Source organism: Carcharhinus amblyrhynchos, chromosome 12, assembly GCF_965287045.1.
Source record: "Carcharhinus amblyrhynchos chromosome 12, sCarAmb.v2.hapA, whole genome shotgun sequence".
NCBI lineage: Eukaryota > Metazoa > Chordata > Chondrichthyes > Carcharhiniformes > Carcharhinidae > Carcharhinus > Carcharhinus amblyrhynchos.
Window position 1 is genome coordinate 48059080 of NC_137335.1, and position 22661 is coordinate 48081740.

Below are 22661 nucleotides of genomic sequence, written 5' to 3' on the forward strand. Positions count from 1 at the left end.
TGGTTCCTCTAAATTCCATTTCTACATTGGCCTTTTACTGGAATTGGAATCTCCTCCTGTGGGCACACATCATGCCTAATGCGGAACCTGACAACAAAACACACAGAAGTCAAAATTTACAACCTCAGCAAAGCTAAAATGTGTGAATTTAGCATACCGAATTAACTTGCAGGTTTCACCCACACAACTCCCTCCCCCCCATTCCCCCAGAAATTCCCTCCACGTTAATATTGGGCCTGTTCTGCTGACTATATTCCATAACAAGCCTTCTCTAATTAAAAGTGGGCATGAGAAATCTATCCAATAAAAATAGTTGTTATCTTATTTATATAGACCAGAATTGTTTTTAATCAGAAGATTTTTAACATTTATCTTTCTGTCAGATATGTCTGTGCAAGTCTTTCTGGAAGATGGCCATTTATGTTATCTGTTGGCAAATTGCTCTCTGTTAGTGTTTGAACATCATTTATTATTTATCTTATTAGTTTTAAAACATTCCTTTCTCAGGTAGAAAAGTTATTTTTATTCAATTCAAAGATGGCACGTTGGAATTTCCAATATGAGCAGTCAATAGGGAATGCTCCACTCCAGGGCCACAGCACTGGAAATGACTGAAGATTCAGCTGGCAGTGCTATATAAAGGTAAGTCTTTCCTTCATTGTTTAAATTGAACAGGATAACTCTACAAACTGACATTGTTAGAGGTCTGGTTAATTCAGTGATTCTTTCTAATGTCTTGTATGCAAACTTGAACTTATCAGTTCACAAAGCATCTTGAGAGTCATGTTCATAGAATCCATAGAATCCCTATAGTATAGCTGGAGGCCATTCGGCCCATCGAGTCTGCACCAACAACAATCCCAACTAGGCCCTATCCCTGTAACACCACGCATTTACCCTGCTAATCCCTGACACTAAGGGGCAATTTAGCATGGGCAATCAACCTAGCACTTATATCTTCAGAACGTGGGAGGAAACCGGAGCACCCGGACAAAACCCACACAGATACAATTAAAACATGCAAACTCCACAGAGATTATCACCCAAGGCCGAAATTGAACCCGGGTCCCTGGCGCTGGGAGGCAGCAGTGCTAACCACTGTGGCACTGTGCCATCTCGCACCAACATGAACCCCTTGCTGAGGTGTGCAGATGCTCAACAGTGCTGGCTGCATGCAGCAATCCTGTGAATTAACAGGCAACACAAAATTGCTGCCCTGCCTGCATCAGAAGCAGCAGGTGTGAGTAATCAAGCATTACGATCCCAATGCCTGAGTGGCAGTTATTGAATTTTGCCCTTCTTGTCTTTCTGGAAATGTTTCTCAGAATACCTCACATACCTGATGTCATCTTGATGAATCTCTTTTACACTATTTCCATTGCTTTGACATTGTTCCTAAAGCAAGGCATCCAATATCAAACACAATGGCTTGGATCTTTCGAGGAGCGGCAATGATCGTGAGATTGGGTCAGTGGGTAGGTGCGCCAGGAGCAGTCAGGTAATTGAGGTGTGGTTGGATCGGGTTGGGAGTAATCGAAGGGTCAGTGGGTTATTTATGGGAGGGGTAGTTTGCAGGGAGTTAGTTGGGACCAGGGGTTTGGTCAGGTATGTCAGAGGGCTACTTGAGTAATTGGAAAGGGTAGACGTGGGAGCCTGTTGGGGACTAGGGGTGCAGTCAGGGGATCAATGGAATGACTTTAACAAATTTCATGATGTGGACCTCTTACCAGCTCCCAGATTAAGGCAGTAATCAGGACATGCATACATCATGCGGCATGTCAGGCACTCAGGGTTTATACTCCGTACAAGGAAGTACCTGTCTGAATGTTGCTTACTATGTAAATAAATCAAAGTTTGGTGAAGGAACACCAGTCTCAGTGGAGTTACTTCAATTAGTTTGAGTGATTGTGGGGGATACGGGAATTCGTTCTGGAGTCACACAGCAGTTAGGCTGGGTTTAACACTTCCTGGGTTATTATCCTCATAAGCACATTGGAACTGTCTGAAGTCCCTGATTCTAACTCCAAGTCAGAAACATTCATGGAGGGTCTCTGGTGACAAGGGAATTGTCCATTGGAAGCTGAATCCTCTTGGGTAATTCTCATGGAGGTCAGCACATCAGAATTTCCATAGCGTTGAGTATTTGGTCTCTGATGACAAAGACAAAAGATCTGATTTTATTTCCTTGCTTTGGCTGGGGGCTTTTGCTTCATGCAATGGAAGACTGCTATCACTTATCTTAGGGCATTAGTGGGTAAATACCTTTTTAACTCATCTCGATCTGGTTTCCATTGGATGTGATGGGGTGTTTAAAATTCTTTCTGATATTTTAACTATGGCTTCACCAATGAATTGTATAAGTTGAGTGTTATCAGCATGCTTTTGCTCTCAGTGCACTTATTTATAAAACTTAGGGTTCCATAAGTGTTTTTACAGCTTTCCCAACGTGTTTCATACTTTTAGAGATTTGTGTACCTGAATCCTTAACCTTCTGGGCCTTTTATCTCTGTAAGGGATCATCAACTAGTTCACGGATAAGGAAAGCAATAGTTGGCCAAGAGGGGGAAATGAGTCAGCAATCTTGCTCCTGTTCAGCTTCCTTTAGGAATCCAGATGAGGACAGAATTGTCAGCTATGACTTTACCCGTCGTCAAATAAGGTAATAATATCCAGGGCGAGATCCTCCCAGCCACGCATTTACTGCTGGCTGGAAACCCGCAGGCTACTGGTAGGATTTTCTGGTCCCAGCGGGAATTTCCATTGACATTATCCCACGCCATCAGGAAACCCACAAGCACTGCCAGTGGGACAGGAGGATCCTGCTGGCATGAACGGCTGGAGAACTCTGGCCCCAGTGTCTAGAAACACTGCTTGAGTAAGATACTGGAGGACCAGTATCGTAGTGAAGGCCGTTTAGCATGCCCTCTGCTGGGCGCCACAGCCTCCATGAGTCTCCAGCAGCTGGATTTCCGCTGCCATCAGCTCCACGCCAGAAATAGGCACAGAGCTGAATAATGTATTGAAATTAGAATCTCCCTACAATTTCCTTCTAATTAACGGGCCCAGGTCTGAAATGTCTGGACCCACTCGCCTTCCCCCACCCCCCACCCCACCCCAATCATGGAACCATGCTGAGGCAGGAGATGACGTCTTCAAGAGAATCATAGAATCCCTCCAATGCAGAAGAAGGCCATTCAGCCCATTGTGCCAGCACTGACAACTCTTCTGCACAGGTTCTATCCCCAAAACACCACATATTTACCCTGCTAGTCCCCCTGTCACTAAGGGGCAATTTAGAATGGCCAATCAACCTTACCTGTACATCTTTGGACTGTGGGAGGAAACCAAAGCAGCCCCGGAGGAAACCCATGCAGACATGGGGAAATGTGCAAACTCCACACAAACATGCACCTAAGACCGGGTTCCTGGCACTTAGAGGCAGTGGTGCCAACCACAGTGCCCCCCTCTGAAGAAGAGGAAAGAAATAAGGCTGGGTCAAATATGGAGAAAGAGAAATTAAGGATGTAGTGGCAGCTAATGAGATGTTAAAAGTAAACCTTAAGAGGACTTTGTTGTGCAAACATTGTTTACATTCTGATCAAAAGGTCATAATCTTGGCTTTCAGTAACATTTTTCAGAGCAGTTTACATTTGGAGTTATGTAATGTTACCAGTGGCCAATCAGAATCATGCATTTTATTTGGGTGATAACTTTATCTATCTGCAGTAAACTCCCTGATGGCTGTTTTTACATACCTGATCATATCATTGCCAAATAGGGATCTGTGCTTTGTGTAAATTAAAACCATGCAATATTTTTCCTTTTAAAAATACATTTAAAGACCTGTCACTGTTGGTATGTTTGCTGACCAAGCTCTCTGAGGTCTGGCATGTGAGAACAAATGACACTATTATAACATTTTTACTTCTGACTGTAATAAATTATCTTCTGTAAAAGTGTATTTGTAAGTCTTATAAATAGACAGGCCATGAACAACAATCATACTTAAAGGCATAATTGAAAATAAAACTGTCAATACACTCTAGTAACTATAATGTTCTGCCCATTGTTTATGAATCTGTAGGATTTACACGCTGTTCTTTAATCTGTTGTATGTTTTGGCCCTCAGCCCTCCACAGCAGACACACTAACTGCAACATGTTGCTCTGTTGAAAACTACTGTAGATATTTGCAGTAAGATCTATTAAGCATTCTTGTCCACATCATTGTGGCCTGGGGAACTCCTTTGCACTAACATCAGAGATTGGTCAGGAGTGGATTAATACAAATGTTTCCAGTCCTCCTGTCTGAACTTGGATCACCAAAATGTCCAGATTGGCCTGGGATCTCAGAAATGAAAGATTAACCTTTCCGAAATTATTGTGGACATCAAGAAGAAAACAGCCCAGCTTCATCAGAAATGCATCGATATTTTCTGTTTCAACCACTCCCTGTGGTCGCAGATCCCACATTCTTATCATTCTTTAGGTGAGGAAACTCCTTCTGAATTTTCAAAAGAATTTCTTGGTGACTATCTCTTGATGATGACCTCTTTCTCACAAGAAGAAATATGGGCCTGGATTTTCTGCCCCTGTTACCACTCCATCACTCTCCCCTGTGCCACCCCACCCGTCCTGCAGTGTTCTATCCAGTGGCAGAGGCAGTTTGTCACTGGCCACTGGTGAAATCTTCCAGTCCCACTGGAGTCACCAGCACTTTAACAAAGAAACATAGAAGCTGGAAGCAGGAGTAAGACATTCAGCCCTTCAAGGATGCTCTGCCATTCATTTTGATCATGGCTGATCATCAACTTCATAATCCTGATACCCCCTTCCTCCCATATTCCTTGATCCCTTTAACCCCAAGAGGAATATCCAAATTCTTCATGAAATCAGGCAATGTTTTGGCCTCAACTACATTCTGTGGTAGTGAATTCCACACATTTTGTATGGTTTGCCTGCCTTGCTACCAGGAAACTTGCTGCAGGAGGACACCTTTAGTGGGATGGCAAGTTTCCACCAATGGGAAGGGTTGGAAAATCACATCAGTGGTTTTTCGATCAACATTATTCAGATTTTTAAATACATCTATTCAGCCACCGCTCAGCCTTTTTTTGCAAGAGTAAAGAGTTGACTGCGGTATAAGGGCCTGACACATTTGGGTTAGTATGGGACAGAGTACAATACCACCCAGGCAGTATGTAGGAGAGCACATAATAGAACCAAGGATCAATGTGGTTTTGGACAGAGTTGCATACAGATCTGAGCATGGTGACATCTCTTAGATTGCACCCTTTACTGTAAAATAGTTCTAGTAGTTGTTAAAGGCTTACTATTTACCTGCTAAAGACTACAAAGACATCATCAAATCTATCAAGGTGTAACCAATACCCCACAACAGCACAGCAGTGGCGGGATACAATCCCAAACCCCACTAACATGCAGTGACAAGCATAAATGCTGTCAGACTGAGAGAATGGCAATGAAGCATTCTGACCTGAAAAGAAAAGCTTGGAAAATAGAGGCACAATGGCAATATCACCAGGATAAAGCTCCAAAGAAAGGTTTGGAAGCTGAAAATCATACTACAGCGAAAGACAAGACTGCATTAAATCACCTTTGGAAGTCCAGCTTCAAAATGAAGCATTGAGAGAACAGGTGAGCTAAATCTTTTAAAATTCCAGGCTACAGCAATTACTCAGAAATGTTTTTAAAAATTCAGAGTCAGAAGTATATCAAAAAAAGCCATCGCCAAAACCCAATCTTTGAGGTGAAGAGGGAACATGTGGTAGCCGCACTCACTGGAAAATATCGAAAAGGAATTAGTTAAATATTCTGGGAACTTTGTGACTATTCAACTTGTTAAAAAAAAAACAAGCAGAGGCACAAATATGATGGACTCATGAGTCAAAAACAAACTAAGATGCTGAACAAGAGAAGTCTACAGGCAGCCATTGTAAAACATCTTTTCAAGCAGAGCATCAATGTCATTGTAATGGGATCCACCAAAGCTGGCAAGTCTGGTAAATCCCTTTGTCTCCCAGTAATCACTGAAACCATCTTGAAATCTAGAAAGCTCTTAAAGCAGAACATTCACTTTTGTCAAATAGGAGGCAGAGAGTGGGGGTCAACGGGTGCTATTCGGATTGGCGGATGGTGACTAGTGGAGTGCCCCAGCGGTCGGTGCTGGGGCCTCAGCTTTTTACCATTTATATAGATGATCTGGAGGAGGGAACCGAGTGTAGGGTGTCGAAATTTGCTGATGACACCAAGATTGGGGGAACGGCAAATTGTGCGGAGGACGTGGAGAGTTTGCAGAAGGATCTAGATAGGCTGGGCGAATGGGCCAGGAAATGGCAAATGGAATTTAATGTTGGCAAGTGTGAGGTGGTCCACTTTGGTAGGAATAATGGTGGGAAGGACTATTACTTACGTGGCGAAAAACTGCAGCAGGCGACGGTGCAGAGGGACCTCGGAGTCCTTGTGCATGAGTCGCAAAAACCCAGCTTGCAGGTGCAGCAGGTGGTCAGGAAGGCGAATGGGATGCTGGCCTTCATAGCGAGGGGGATTGAATATAAAAGTAGGGAGGTCTTGCTGCAGCTGTATAGGGCATTGGTGAGGCCGCAGCTGGAGTACTGTGTGCAGTTTTGGGTGCCGTACCTGCGCAAAGATATTTTGGCCTTGGAGGGAGTGCAGAGGAGGTTTACTAGGCTGATACCAGAGTTGAGGGGGTTGAGCTATGAGGAGAGGCTGAATAAACTAGGCTTGTACTCGTTAGAGTTTAGAAGAATGAGGGGAGATCTCATTGAGATGTATAAGATGATGAATGGGATGGATAGGATAGAGGTGGAGAGACTCTTCCCGCTCAAAAAAGACAGTCGGACTAGGGGGCACAGCCTCAAGATAAAGGGGGGCGGTTTAGAACGGAGTTGAGGAGGAACTTCTTCACTCAAAGGGTGGTGAATCTCTGGAATTCTCTGCCCGTTGAAGTGGTGGAGGCTGCCTCGCTAAATATTTTTAAGACGCGGGTTGATGGGTTTTTGATAAGAGAGGGGATTAAGGGTTATGGGGAGAGGGCGGGAAAGTGGAACTGAGCCACGACAGATCAGCCATGATCTTATTGAATGGCGGGGCAGGCTCGAAGGGCTAGATGGCCTACTCCTGCTCCTATTTCTTATGTTCTTATGTTCTTAAAAATGCAACCATGGATCAGAATTCCATATTCCCAAATCAATTCAGATAATCCAAAGCCCAGAAAAATCACATAATTGGGAACTTTAGAGGAAAGTATTCTGAAAATACAGCATTGCTCAAATAAAGAGTAAATAAATTAAAGGCAACCTGTTGCAGCAAGTTTCCATATGGGGTTAGTGTGGGAAAGAGTACAGTACCATCCAGGCAGTGATGTAGGAGAGAACATAATAGCACCAAGGATCAATGTGATGTTGGACAGAGTTGCATACAGATCTAAGCATGGCTACAGCTCTTAGATTGCACCCTTTACTGTAAAATAGTTCCAGTAGTTAATAAAGGCTTACCATTGACCTGCTAAAGACTACAAAGGCATCATCAAACCCACCAAGACGTAACCAATATCCCACAACAGCACAGCAGTCGTGGGGTACAATCCCAAACTCCTAAATAAATTAATTAAAAAGTAAATAAAAATAGGACAGGTAAACATGCTGCTTTACTCAATAGGCTTCATTGCAGATGACATGATTACACAACATTATTGTACATTAGAGAATTGATGAATCATGTAAAATTCAAAGAGGTAATAAAATCATTCAACATTTATTTTAATCTGAGAAATTATTAAATACTCAAAAGAGCTAAATTTAAAAAGTGAATGCAACAGCCAGGGAACCAGGTGATTCATTCATCAATAATCTGTAGAGGATGGCAGAAAGTTGCAAATATGGAACCTTAAAATTTGAACTCATCAGTGGCAACATAGTGGTCGGAGAATCAGACAAAGTGCTCTCTGACCTAACACAAGCAAAGGAAGATCTAATCCTGGAAAAGGCAATTCAGATTAGTAGGTAGCTGGAACTCCATAAGCAGCACACAACCCAAGGGGAGAAAGTAAACTGTTGTGCAGAGGCCAATTCACAGTTAAGCAACAAAGACACAGAGACACTGCTAGCTAGAGAAAGCAATACTCAAACTGGCCAGCAGAGCGACATACCAACACTATAGAACAAAGCACCCCCCCACAAAAGAGGGTGGAGGGTTATAGTAGGGGCTATTAAATAAGGTCAGAACCTCGGGAGACACCGGAAATGCAGACTTGTAAGTTAACGTTTTTGTCTTTTTATTCCGCAGGTGGAGGTCCACCTTGTTGTCAAATGAGGGGCATGCACACGGTGGGTCGTGCGTGGGCTGCTCTTGGAGGTTCCGGGAGTGGCCTAGTACTTCGTGTCGGTTTGTGTGCTTGATCGTGGACCGGTAGACAGGCGCTGCAACAGCTCGGTGACTAGCACTGCTAGCTGTGCAGATACATGGATTTGGGCCTGTGTCTGTGGGAGTTTGCGCATTCTCCCTGTGGTTGCGTGGGTTTCCTCCGGGCGCTCCGGTTTCCTCCCACACCCCAAAGATGTGCTCTTAGGCTGATTGGTTTACTAAATTGACACTATTCTCCCCTGAATCTGGCTAAGTTAGGGGTTCCATTCGTAGACACGCAGGGTAGAATAGGTGTAGGGTGATGCGGCGGCGCGGGCTCGTTGGGCCGAAGGGCCTGTTTCCCGTGCTGGGTTGTTCTTTGTTCTTTGTTCTTTGTAGGTGAGATCATTATCCTACAATTTCAGCTTAATGCTTTCAGTGCAACAGAATTGGACAGCACGGCAAACTATGCAGGACAAACACTCTGAAAAGCATAGAAGGTCCAAAGATTATTCACAATGGCGAGGCTACAAGTCCAGAAGACACACAGCCATACCTCAGGAGGGGGGTGTGGTCAAAGATCTTGGTTTCTCATTTTGAAAAGAGCACCTTTCAGTCAATGACCATTTAACAAATTTTCAATTGGACGCAGGAGCCAGTGAAACAAATAACCATGGTGAAAGTGTGAAATTGTCCATCTTTGCAAGAAAAATAAAAACAAGCATATGTCTAAATGATGAGAGATTGCTGAATTCTGAGGTGCAGAGAGGTCTGGTTGTCCTAGCGCGTGAATCACAAAGGTTTAGTATGTAGGTACAGAAAGCAATTAGGAAAGCTAATAGAATGTTATAATTTATTGCAAGGGGTCTTGAATACAAAAGTAGAGAGGTTAAGCTTCAGTTGTACAGGGCACTAGTGAGGCCACATTTACAGCACTGAATACAGTATTTTTTTTCTTATTTAAGGAATGAGGTAAATATGCTAGAAGCAATTTCAACAAGGTTTACTGAGTTAATATCTGGATTCGACAGGTTGTCTTATGAGGAAAAGTTGAACAGGCTAGGGTTGCAACCATTGGGGTTTAGGAAAGAAAGAGGTAACTTGATTGAAACGTAGAAGATCCTGAGGGGTCTTGACAGGGTGAATGCAGAGCGGAAGTTTCCTGTTGTGGCAGAATCTAGAACTAGGGGTCACTGTTTAAAAATAAGGTGTCACACATTTAGGACAGAGAAAAGGAAATATTTTTTCCCTCAGAGGGTCATAAGTCTTTGGAACTCTCTTTTTCAAAAGGCAATGGAAGCAGACTCTTTGAATATTTTTATGGCAGAACCAGATAGATTACAGATAAGTGAGGGGGTGAAAGGTTATGGGGGTAGGTGGGACAGAGGAGTTGATCTCACTGAATGGCAGAGCAAGACTGAAGGGCAGAATGGCCTACTCTTGTCCTATTTATATGTTTGTATGACCCACTGGCTGACACCACTCCTATATAGGAGCAGGAGATTAAAGCTCCTGATGAAAGGCACAATCCAAGCGACACTTAGAGGCAAAAATAAAACAATCCCTGAGACCTGCTTGGAGATCCACAACCAGAAGTATTTATTATTAAGCCGCAAAGCCCGTGTTGAACTTAACTTGTTACAGATGATTGACAAGGTCAGCCAGCAAGATCCTGGTTCCAATTACAAAACTGAGTTCCTGAAACTCTTCACAAGATCAGGGCAACTGAACAATGCATATAGGGTCACACTGCGAAGGGATACACAATCCTTGTGTCACATTATTTAAGACACCCCACCCACTCATAAGGCAGCTGCTTTAGCAGCTGGACAAAATGATAGACATGATAGTCATCTCTCCAGTCACATAATCAGTCACATGGTGTTCTGGGATTGTCCCTGTCCCAAAGCCAAACGGGTCTAGCCATATGTACATCAAGCTGAACAACTCAATAAAGCAATAGCCAGAGAAGTACATCCCAGTCCCCAGTGGACAAAAACCTGACTAAAGTCTTGAAGTGGTATTTTCAAATATCAGCAGCTTTTGGCAACTCCCTTTTGATGAAGATTCCAGATTGCCATTACCCTTTTATCCCAGTATGTATTACCCTCTTTGGCAGACTCTGCTTTAACGTCCTGCCATTTGGAATCAGGCCAATGCCAGGACTATTCTAATGTATGATGTCAGCCATTTTACATGGCCTTTAAGCAGTCTTTTGCCAAATGGATGACGTATTGGTTCACAATGCAAAATGGTGAATGAACGTAACAGGAGACTCACTGCGGGACGACGCTGACTGACAAATGCACATTTTCCACAACATCAATTCAATTCCTGAGCCACATTGTCAGTGATGAAGGTATTGTAGCAGACCCACAAAAAAATTCCTAAGGCTATCAGCAAGTTCTCAACCCCATCCTCGATTTTAGCCTCCAGTGATTCTTGCAGATGGTCAATCAGCTGGCAAAATTTTTACCGAAAATGAAAAAAGGCTGGAGCTCACATCAAGAGCAGGTTCTCCACAGGTACTCTGGTCCACAACGACTAGCCCTGGCCACCACCATAACAGCAGATACTTCGTCCACAGATAAAAACTCCACTCACTACAGCAGCACCAGAGATTCCTAGGTGTAGACAAGGTTTTCAGTTTATGTGTTTCACAGCTGAGATGATGGAAGAAAAGTAAAGTTTATTTATTAGTCACAATTAAGGCTTACATTAACACTACAATGAAGTTACTGTGAAATTCCCCTAGTTGCCACAGTCTGGGTCACTGCACCTAACCAGCACGTCTTTTGGATTGTGGGAGGAAACTGGAGTACTCAGATGAAATCCACGCAGACACAGGGAGAACAGACAAATCCCACACACACAGTGACCCAAACCAGGAATCAAACCCAGGTCGCTGGCACTGTGAAGCAGCAGTGTGCTAACCACTGTGCCACTATGCCACCCTTCAGTGGCAAGGAAGTCCCAGTCCATCAGCCGGTCAAGATTGTGTGGACAATGACAGTGCCCCAAGACCGCCATATTGTTATGTGCAGGCTTCTACCATGACTCAGTTGCCAAGTCATAGGGGCAATGGAGAACTAACAACTGGGAAAGGACTGCAAGCGTAGGAGTCCCTATTCAAGAATCTGCACACAGGCGGCAGACACATGAACGTCCTTGGACGAAATGTCTTTGGCAATGTATGACTGATAAGCCCGCTTCAGGATATCTTCTGCTCATCCCAAATTGTAAGAGGGCTAGAGAATGTACCCTAAAAATGGGCTGTCCCACTTTCACCTGGCTGGGCAAACACAGCCTGTGGGATTACCATCTCCATATTCAAAGAAAGAATGCACTTCATTTTGCAAATTGGAATATTAGAACACTTGGATAAACACAAGAGTGACCTTCTGGAAAGAAAAACTGCAATCATGTGAGCTATCAGAACTACATAAAGGCATCACCACCTCAGTGAGAAGGAGCAAGCAGGGGGCTACATCTTCCATTGGAAAGAAAAGGTTGACCCTCATGTCCTCAGCTTTGGTTTTGCCATCCAGAAAAGGATCTTAAGTGCATTGCCAGAAATCCTTAATTGCAAACTGAAAGAGTCATGACATTTCACCTAAACTCAGCCAAAATCAATACACCACCATCATTACCGTTTATGCCCAACCCTCAACTCCAATTTAGATATTAAGGAAATGTTCTATTCTAGCTTTGATGAAGCTCTCAATGGCATCGCAAATGAAGAAGAGATTCTCCTTCAGGAAGACAATAATGCCAGGCTTGGCTGTGCCTCTGGTGTCCAGAGTGGAGCCATTGGAAAAATGGCACGAGAAAAGCCAATATCAATGGCGTCCTCTGCTGACAAAATGTGCTCAGCACAGCCTCCTTATAACCAAACACCCTCTTCCATTAGAAGGACAAATACAAATCCATGTGGATGCATCTTCAATCAAAGCACTGACAGTTCCTGGATTATGTCATTGTTCAGGCCAAAGATCTGAATAAGGTATATATCACTCGACCTATGCAAGAACTAGGACACAAGAATTAAGAGCAGTGGTAGCCCATTTGCCCATCAGGCCTGCTCCACCATTTGATAAGACCATGGCTGATCTGATTGAGTCTCAACTCCTCTTTCCTGTCTACACTCTAAAACCCTTGACTCCGTTCTCTATCAAAAATCTGGTCTAACTCAGTCTTGGATATATTCAATCAACCCGCCTCCACTATTCACTGGTGAGTCTGAGGAGAAAACATTCTCCTCATCTCAGTCTTAAATGGGAGACCCCTAATTTTTAAACCAGATGGAAAATATCTTTACATGGGCCGGGAGACTCAAGTGGAGACCGAGTAGCAGGGTCACTGCTGGGCACCATGTCCTCCGCGAGTCTCCAGCCACCCGATTCTGGCATTGTCAGCTCTGCACCTGAAATTAGAGTGGAGTTGTAGAATTAATTTAAGTGGCGATTTGAATATGATTAGTGGGCCCGGAACTGAAGTCTCCAGACCCATTAGAGTCTCCTCCCCAACCAGAAGTGTTTCACTCCAGCGGGGTTTATAATAGCTCCCCACTTGCGGGGAGGTGGCAACCCAGCACTGCTGGAGTGAAGGGGGCCCATGCAGGCCCCCCAGGAGGTTAGGGATAAGAGGAGCTGTCCCCTGGGCATTGCCAGCTTGACAGTGCCAGCCTGGGCCCTGCACTGCCTAAGGAGCAAAGTGCCAATGCCCAAGGAGGCACCCCGGCGCTTCTCACCAGGCATCAGGCTGAACCAAAAGGCTGTGGCCTAATGGAAGAAAGACCTATAGAGGGTGGGGTCTCTTGGGGAAGAGATTGGTGGAAATGGAAGCCCCGCTGCCACTCTGCCCTCGGTGGTGACAGAGGGAGGTAGGCCAGAAATCAGGGCTGGCCATTGGTGTAGGGTAAGGGGTGGGGGGGGTTGGCATGTCGAGGGGGGTGGGATCAGGGCTGTGGGGGGGGTGGGGTAGTCGGGACTGAGGGCAGCTGGGGCTGCCGGATAAGGGTAAGGAATGGGGCGTAGTCTGGGGCTAGTCCGGACATGTCCAGGGGGCCAGCAATTGGATGGTGGTGGGTTCGCAAGGCTTGTGACGGGATGTTGCTGTGCTGACCAGTGATTGAGCTGGTGACTGATCTGGAGGTGGGCCGTGCAGGGCCGCAGATCGGCACATGCGCAGTGGTGCACTCAGCACTATGCTGCCAGCTTCTCCAGCAGGAATAGGCCCCGCCCACTGATTCTTAATGATATTCACGCTGGTGCACTCTGCAGTGCAGAGTGTGGGAGATTCACTTTGAAAATCCCCCTGTGATTGATTTACTCCAGTTTTTACGTGAATTCAACACTTAAATGTTTTTGGGGAGAATCCCACTCTCTAGGTTTCAGTAAGATTACCTCTCGCTCTGCTTGCCACTGTTGCCACCATGTCACCCGAAAATGGAACAGGAAAATAAATTAACTGTTTAATCTGTGGAGGATTAGGATAGATTTTTTCATAATGAAGAAATGTAATGCTTGGGAAACATATTGCACACTGCGAAGAAACAAACACCATGAATACCATTTTAATGATGTAAAGCAATTTTTTTTTGTGATTTGGTAAGTTTGAGCCAAATTAATTGCGGGCCTCATTATCTAAACCAAGTTCCTTGTCTAAATAATGCTTTTAATGAACAGTCATTTATAGTCAATGTGCAGTGATCATACACCAATGATCTCCATACTCTCAACTTAAAGATAATTGTTTAATAATTTAACAGCATTACTCACAAGCTAGTCTTGACTACGTTAATCCGACCAAGATACCATAATATGGTTTTAAAGCATTTTGAGAAAATTGATAATATTTCTCACTGTTTGTCTTGTTACAACTACCAAAGCAATCTCTGTGAACCTTACATCTAACGTCAACTATTCAGAGGCTTGACAACCACAGGGCAGCATGGTGGCACAGTAGTTAGCACTGCTGTCTCACAGCGCCAGGGACCCGGATTCGATTCCTGGCTTGGGTCATTGTCTGTGTGAAGTCTGCACGTTCTCCCCGTGTCTGCATGGGTTTCCTCCACGTGCTCTGGTTTCCTTCTACAGTTTGAAAGGCATGCTAGTTAGGTGAATTGGCCATGCTCAATTCCTGAATAGGCACTGGAGTGTGGCAACTAGGGGATTTTCGCAACAACTTTGTTGCTGTGTCAATGTAAACCTACTTGTGGCACTAACAAATAAACTTTAAAATGAGGACTCCAAAAGCAAAAGACCATACATCACTGAGCAAAAGGGGCAGGCAGCTTTTGCATTTCATTGTGGTTAGTTTTGTTCTGTGCTAAATTTGGGGTTTAAACATGGATAGGAGCATGTATTCAAATGGAAAGACAATGAAGGGTGCTGATGAATAGACAATAGGGATTTTCTGGTCCTGCCTGCAGTGGGAATTGCCATTGAATTGAATGAAACACTTGATGATCTATCCAAAGATCCATTGACTTTGGGAATTTCTAGTCCTGCGACAGAAGGAACCGAAAATCCCTAAGGGAGGGAAATAGGGCTCAGTAGTGCCTAGTGGCTATGAGTGCCCATTGAAGTCCAAATTGGTGTTTAACAGCCTGCACAAACACACTTTTGATGTGAACTAGGCCAGAGGCCCTCTCGTTAAATGTTAAAGCTGGCCAGATGCATACAGAAGATGATGAAACAATCAGGGTCAGTGCTGATTTAATGCCAGTGTTGTGAACTTTGGAGTACTAGGACTAAACCTTCTTACACAGCTGAACACATCAAGCTGCAGGGAGGCTACCATTAAAAAGTGCATATTATTTTTACTTATTGGCCCATGGAACCAGATAGAGAATACTTGGGACCCATTACTTGTCTTGGCTTGTGTTCCCTGTTCCCTTTTTCTTAGGCATATTTCAGAACTACTACTGATTAGGTAAGCTTTCCAAATTGGATCAGGCCACACAGTATTCAACTTTTGAAGATGTGACAGGTACGGCCAATTTGACCCATATTAAAATGAGGACAAGGCCTAAGTTCTGATGAGCCTTGAGCCTCTGGTCCAGGGACATGCTGGGTCAATTATGCTCCTCAACATGAGCCATAATTTATTTGTTACCCTGCTGGGTGAACAGATTCTATTCCTGTGTTGTAGACTCTGTGGCTCTATTGAAGGGGAGAACGTTGACTTGATTTTCACATTGATGCAAACAAGAAAAGCTAGAACTGAGACTCTGTGGTGATATCATGAGTCACCCGCTTTTTATATAACTTTGTGTTATATAGAATCATAGAATCCCTACAGTACAGATGGAGGCCATTCAGCCCATCAAGACTACACTGACTCCAACAGGACATCTTACCCAGGCCCTCCCCAAGCCCTGTTTCTCTTAGCCTCACCTAACCTTGGGACACTAAGGATAATTTAGCATAGCCAATCCACCTAAACTCTTGAACGTGTTAAGAGATGATCACATGATTTGATAGTGATGTCATTAGGGTGTTGCCACATGCTGCTGTTTTACTTTCAGTTTGTACTCTGTGCAGACAAGACCTCTTAAAATAAAACTGTTGTTGTTAGCTTGAATCTATGCGTGCAAACTATAGCTTTATCTTTTTGTTTTGAACCCCAAACCCCAAACATAGTTAGGGCATTACACTTTGGTAGGCGACTGATAGAATTCTGAGAGAAAATGGTCATTTCCATGGTTTCTGGCCATTATTCTGCTGATGTTACAGTGAGAGATCAATGGTGGCCCTACAGACATTCAGAGACATTCTCACTGACTGCTCACAGAAATGTAAAGTAAGTGCCGCTCAGCTAAACAGGTAAAGTAGCTTTGCGGTTATCAACCAAGCTTCAGTTAAACACTTTGAACCAAAACATCGCCTATAAGATCATGCAAAATGCTTTTGTATTTCAATAAAAACTGACTTATGCAAATAGTTTGATTCAATGATCATTATGGTCTCTATTATGTGGCTGTTGAAACAGTTACGAATGTTTCAAACACACCTTGCCAGTTTGCATTGCTGTTGGTTTATAATTCTAAATTCACCACTCGGTATTTTTTTTAACTGTCATATGTTTCAATTTTTTGTCATTATGATTTCATTTTATGCTTCGCTTTGTGCTCATTTTAACTGCAGGTTTCTGCACACTGCAGAATGTTAGCACAAAACAGCAAATGATATCTGTTCCTTTGGAAAAAAAAGTACCATTAGGGTATCAAAGAAACAATTGGAAATCAATGACTGTTCATGATCTTATGTGTATTAATGAGGGGCTTAACACCTATTAATGGACCCTGTTATTAAAATTGGCAGCACTGTGTGAAGCAAGGACTGGACTTGTTCCGCTCAAACTTTGATCAAGTTGTTGCAGCCTCATCGACAAGTCCATTCTTTTTTTACCTATTGTGGAGCCCACGACTTCTCTCTTTCCAAGGTCATACCTTAGAACAACTACCCATATTGGATCAGGCCATGAGATGATCAGTCTGGATGAATGATTACTGCCTCACGTAGCTAACCATTGTGGTGTGAGGCAAGTAAAGCAGTAAATATCAACAGGGTAATTAACCATGGGCACATCACAAGCAAATTCAACTCTGTGCTCTTTTGACCTCTGATTCATGCTCAGTTTCTAGCTTGGAACTAGGTAACAACCAGAAATAGGAACCTGGTCATTTTCCCTTGCCCTCCTATGTTCTATCAATCACAATGTTCTTAATGCTGCTCTGATTGAGGTCAACTAATGCAACACAAAAGATGGACACCACATGGTCAAGATGACACCACGATATGAATGATAGATTCTCTATGAAACATTGTAACTACCAGATTGTTTATCATATTTCTGTAAAAGCATATTGCAAATATGGCGTTAGTTGACTTACAATAATTAATTTGCATTCATATAGCCCTTTTTTAAAACTTTTAATGGCCTGGTTTTCCATTTTTATGGAGCATTCAATAGTAAAAGCAAAGCAGCCATTGCAAAAAACACATAAAGCAAAACTTTGCAGCAGAGCATGTTAGTGTCAATACCAACATAGAGAGCTCTTGGACACTTGGTTAATCAATATTGTGTTACAGAAGGGGAGGAGATGTTGGCTAATTTCCCTTTTCCCACCTCTTGGCTGACAGTAGAAAGATGCCAGTAAGATGACTGTATTTGAGAAGTCGTGTTTTAGTGGCTTGAGTGCTATGACTTTAAACAGCAGACACAAAACAAGCTTTTTCATGAGCTTAAATCTAAAGAAATGATTTATTTCTCTCAACACCCAAAATATAATTGTGACAGATGATGATTTCTAAACATGGAACATGCAGTTAAATTAATGAAAGGATAGGAGAATCAGATCACTTTTTTTAACCAGTTCTTAAAATGGTGGTTGAAATGTTGCAGGCTTAAAGGGTTTTCTCTTGATTTTTCATTTATTCATTCATGGGACAAGCGCGCTGCTGGCTGGCCAGCATTTATTGACCATTCCTAGTTGCCCAGTGGCAGTCAACCACATTACAGTGACTCTGGAGTCACATGTAGCCAGACCAGGTAGGGACAGCAGATATCCTCCCCTAAGGGATATTAGTGAACCAGATAGGTTTTTTCCGACAATTGGCAATGGTTTCATGGTCATCAGTAGTTTCTTAATTCCAGATATTTTTTATTGAGTTCAAATTCCACCATCTGCTGTGGCAGGATGCGAACCTGGGACCCCAGAACATTAGCTGAGTTTCTGGATGAATAGTCTAGTGATAATAACACTAGGCCATTGCCTCCCCTTCACTGGAGACAATGGAGTTTGAATATTTCTGGCCCTTCAGAACAATATTGTGGCCAAGCCACAATAATTATAATTACAATAATAATTATTATTAATTATAATCATAACAATATAATCCTGCATTATACTTTGCTTCCTGGGATGAATTTCTTTTCAAGGCAGTGTCTGATCTTGTGCTAGAAGAGAAATGTCTTCCCTCAGATCTTCATATCCAAGATTGACCCTCTGGGCTACATTTTGGGTTAATAAAATAGATTCTATCTCTAGCCAATTTCAGTCAAGTGACATCAATATCAGTGCATTCTCTGTCCACACAATGGGTTTTTTGGCAGATGTAATCGATGCACAAAGGAGAATGAATGACATACCATTGACATTCCAGCCATAAATAGCTTCCTAAATGTCTTTATCTGAAATCTCATTTTCATGGGGGCGAGTAAATCTAACAGCCATAGTTGCTTTAAGACTCCTCAATTGAAACAGAGACAGTCGCCATTAACACCATTTCCATATTGATAACTCTCAGGGACATGTCCAGACACAGTGTTAATCCCTGTCCATATAGAAACCACAAAAAAGTCACCCAACTCTCTGGAGTCCATTTCATGAAGTAATTGTACTTACATCAGGCTGCCTTTTAAAAGTAAAGTCCATTTTTTTAATTTTACAAGCATAAAGCATGACCATGATAACTGTATTACAAAGTCTGGTCAGCCAATACATACACATATACAAATAATAATGAAGTTGTTAATGATCGTACATTACAGAGGTTTTCAATGTCATGTAACATAATGATGTGGAGTTGCTAGCGTTGGACAGGGTTGGGCACAGTAAGAAGTCTCATAGCACCAGGTTAAAGTCCAACAGCTTTATCCAGTAGCACGAGCTTTCGGAGTGCCGCTCCTTCATCAGGTGAGCCACCTGATGAACGCTCACCTAATGAAGGAGCAGCACTCCGAAAGCTCATGCTACCAAATAAACCTGTTGAACTTTAATCTGGTGTTGTGAGACTTTTTACTGTACGTGTACAATGACTGGCCAGTTTAGGCCAGTTTACCATAGAATTAAGAGAATCCCTACAGCATAAAAGGAAGCCATTCAGAGTCTGCACTGACAACAATCCCATCCAGACCATGTCCCCATAACCTCACATATTTACCCTGTTAATCTTCCTGACACTAAGGGGTAATTTTAACATTTCCAATCATAAGACTATACGATCATAAGACATAGGAACAGAATTAGGTTACTCGGCTCATTGAGTCTGCTCCACCATTCAATCATGCCTGATATTTTTCTCATCCCCATTCTCCTGCCTTTTCCCCATAACCTCTGATCCCTTTATTAATCAAGAATCTATCTATCTCTGTCTTAAAGACACTCAATAACCTGGCTTCCACAACCTTCTGCAGCAAAGAGTTCCAAGATTCACCACTCTTTGGCTGAAGAAATTCCTCCTCATTTCTGTTTTAAAGGATCGTTCCTTTAGCCTGAGGTTGTGCCCTCTCGTTCTAGTTTTCCCTACTAGTGGAAACATCCTCTCCAATCCACCTAATCCAGGCCTCGCAGTATCTTGTAAGTTTCAATAATATCCCCCCTCATCCTTCTAAACTCCAAAAAGTACAGACCCAGAGCCCTCAACCATTCCTCATACGACAAGCTCTTCATTCCAGACATCATTCTTGTGAACCTCCTCTGGACCCTTTCCATATGGGGCCCAAAACTGCTCACAATGCTCCAAATGGGGTCTGACCAGAGCCTTATACAGCCTCACCTAACCCACGTATCTTTGGAGTGTGGGATCAAACTGGAGCCCTCAGGGGAAACCAATGCAGACATGGGGAGAATTGCAAACTCCACACAGACAGTCATCTGAGGCCGATACTGAACCCAGGGCCTTGGCACTGTGAGGCAGCAGTGCTAAACACTATATCACCATCCTGCCCCTTCACATACTTGAAGTACCATTTGCGCTAGTGAGACTGTAATAGTGAATAATGAATGTTAGTCTAATCAATTTACAAGAATAAATCATAATTTGCAAATGTGAGACGTGGGCTATTAATCAGTTTTATAAGCATGCATGATGAGTGTAAGCTGCTAAACCACATAATTAAAAGCACATTTTATGTTATAAACATGATAGGATAAACAGTCTGCAACTGAAATGGTTGAAACAGTACAACTATGAATTGGGACCAGTCGAAACAGCTGATCTGGGGCGCCAGGTAGCCGATTTTCCTATCTGGAAAAACTTGTCACTAATTGCTGACTGGCTGACTAATACTGGTTGGAAAATGTAATAAATCAAAGGAGACTCAGTGTGGCTCAAAGTATAAAAGGAATTATTGCCAAATATAAATAATAATCTACAATGAAGAGTCTGACAGAACTAACAATGAGGTTATTCTCCGCTACCTCCTGGCTCCAACTGAGGATCCTCCCTGACCTGGGATACAATCCCTAGCATTTGATTGGCTCCGCTTCCCACCTCGACACTCCATAGGCTCCGGCCTGATCACATGGTCCTCGGGAATCAACCCCTTAAAGGGGTCACCCTACCACAGAAGCAGACATCACTGGTTGGCCTTTCTGGGCTCAATAAACAATTGTTATCTTCCTACAGTTATCTCAATTGAGCCCAACGTATGAAAATTATTTAGTGAACCCACTGCTGTAATAAAAGTGTTGTGCATCAGCATGATGATGTGTGCAAATGTGAAGAACTAGTGAAGATATTGAGATACATTGATGGTAGCTGTAAGTTTCAAACTTTCATTAGTAAAAAATTATTGATGTAACAAATAAAGAATTTGTGTTTTGGCCATGGAGAGAATTCCAGAGTCACTCCAGAATCTCCAGCCCACGTAAAAATTACACCCCTAAGTAAAATCAAAGACAAGTCAGTATCCCATATCTAAAAAAAGGAAAATATCATGCACTTCAAAGTTAAGGTTCGTGTACCAGTGGATTGGCACCAGGCATGTTTAACATCATGGTCAGTACTTTCACATTGATTTACTTCTACAAGCAATCGTAGTCACAATTCAGGTGATGCTTTGAAAGTCATCGAAGGTGAGTTATCTTGCCATCAGTTGGGGGGTTCAGGTTGCTGGCTGTGTCTCCAAAGTCTGGAAACATTTGCAATTGACTCGGCTTTGATGTTGTTGGGGCTCGAGCTTTTGCTGCTACTGACACTCTTGCTGCAATGATGAGAAACCGTTAGTTCGCAGGATCACAGAAGGGAGCCAGCCTTCCAAACAAGTATCATGACTTAGTGCAATCCCCTGCCTTTTCCCTACACCTCTGCACATTGTTTCTATTCAAGTGATCATCTAATGTCCTCTTGAATGCTTTGATTGAGCCTACCTCTGCCAGACTTCCAGGCAGCGCATTCCAGACCCAAACCACTCGCTATGTGAAAAAAATTTTTCTCATGTCAAATTTGCTTCTTTTGCGAATAAGCTTAAACCTGTGCCTTCTCTTTCCTGATCCCATAATGAGAGGAACAGTTTCTCCCTATCTACTCTATCCAGCCCCCTCTTGATTTAGAAGATTTCTATCAAGTCTCCCCTCAGCCGCCATCTGTCCCAACCTCTCCAATCTATCCTCATACCTAAAATTTCTCATCCCTGGAACCATTTTCGTAAATCTCTTCTGCACCCTGTCCAATGCATTCACATCTTTCCTAATGTGTGGCACCCAGAACTGTTCAGCTGAGGTCTAACTCGTGCGTTGTATAAGTTCATCATAACTTCCTTGTCCATGTACTCTATGTCATTTTAATAAGGGGCAGAATACTATGTGCTTTATTAACTGTTCGGCCATCTCCAATGATCTGTGCACATATAGACCCAGGTCCCTCCACTCCTGCACTCCTTTCAGAACTTTACCCCTTTTTTCATTTTATCTCTTCATGTTCTTTCTGCCAAAATGCACCACCTCACTCTTCTCCACATTGAACTTCATCTGCACCGACCTATCCTTCCACTCCACCAATTTTGTTCATTTCCTTTTCACATCCCATTCTGGGAGAACATTGAGACAGTATAAATTTACTCATTGTTTGACATTTGAGCTGCTTTAACCATTGGAGATCTAAGTAACATTTGAATAAATTAGTTAGCCGATCTGTTTGATAGTCCTACATTCTGAACCTCCAGCAGACTCCCTCTGGCACAGGTCTGCTCTCTCTTCCTCTGGGATCCCCTCTGTTTGGTGCAGGTCTGCCCTCTCCTCCTTGCCTTCTGATCTTCTGATCCCTCTTTTAAAGATGTGATTGATTGGGATTGGCAGGGTTGGGGGGGACTTAGGCATCTCCTTAGGCAACCCGAGGAGACTTACTGCAGATTCCTCCTGCTCCTGGGGCCGGGAAGCTGGTGCAATGCCTGAGTCACATGCTCCTTTTGCCCATCGCCAGCCCCTCACTCATGATGTTAGCGAGCTGACTGTCTGAAACCTCATTCATTTGAGCAAACATTTTC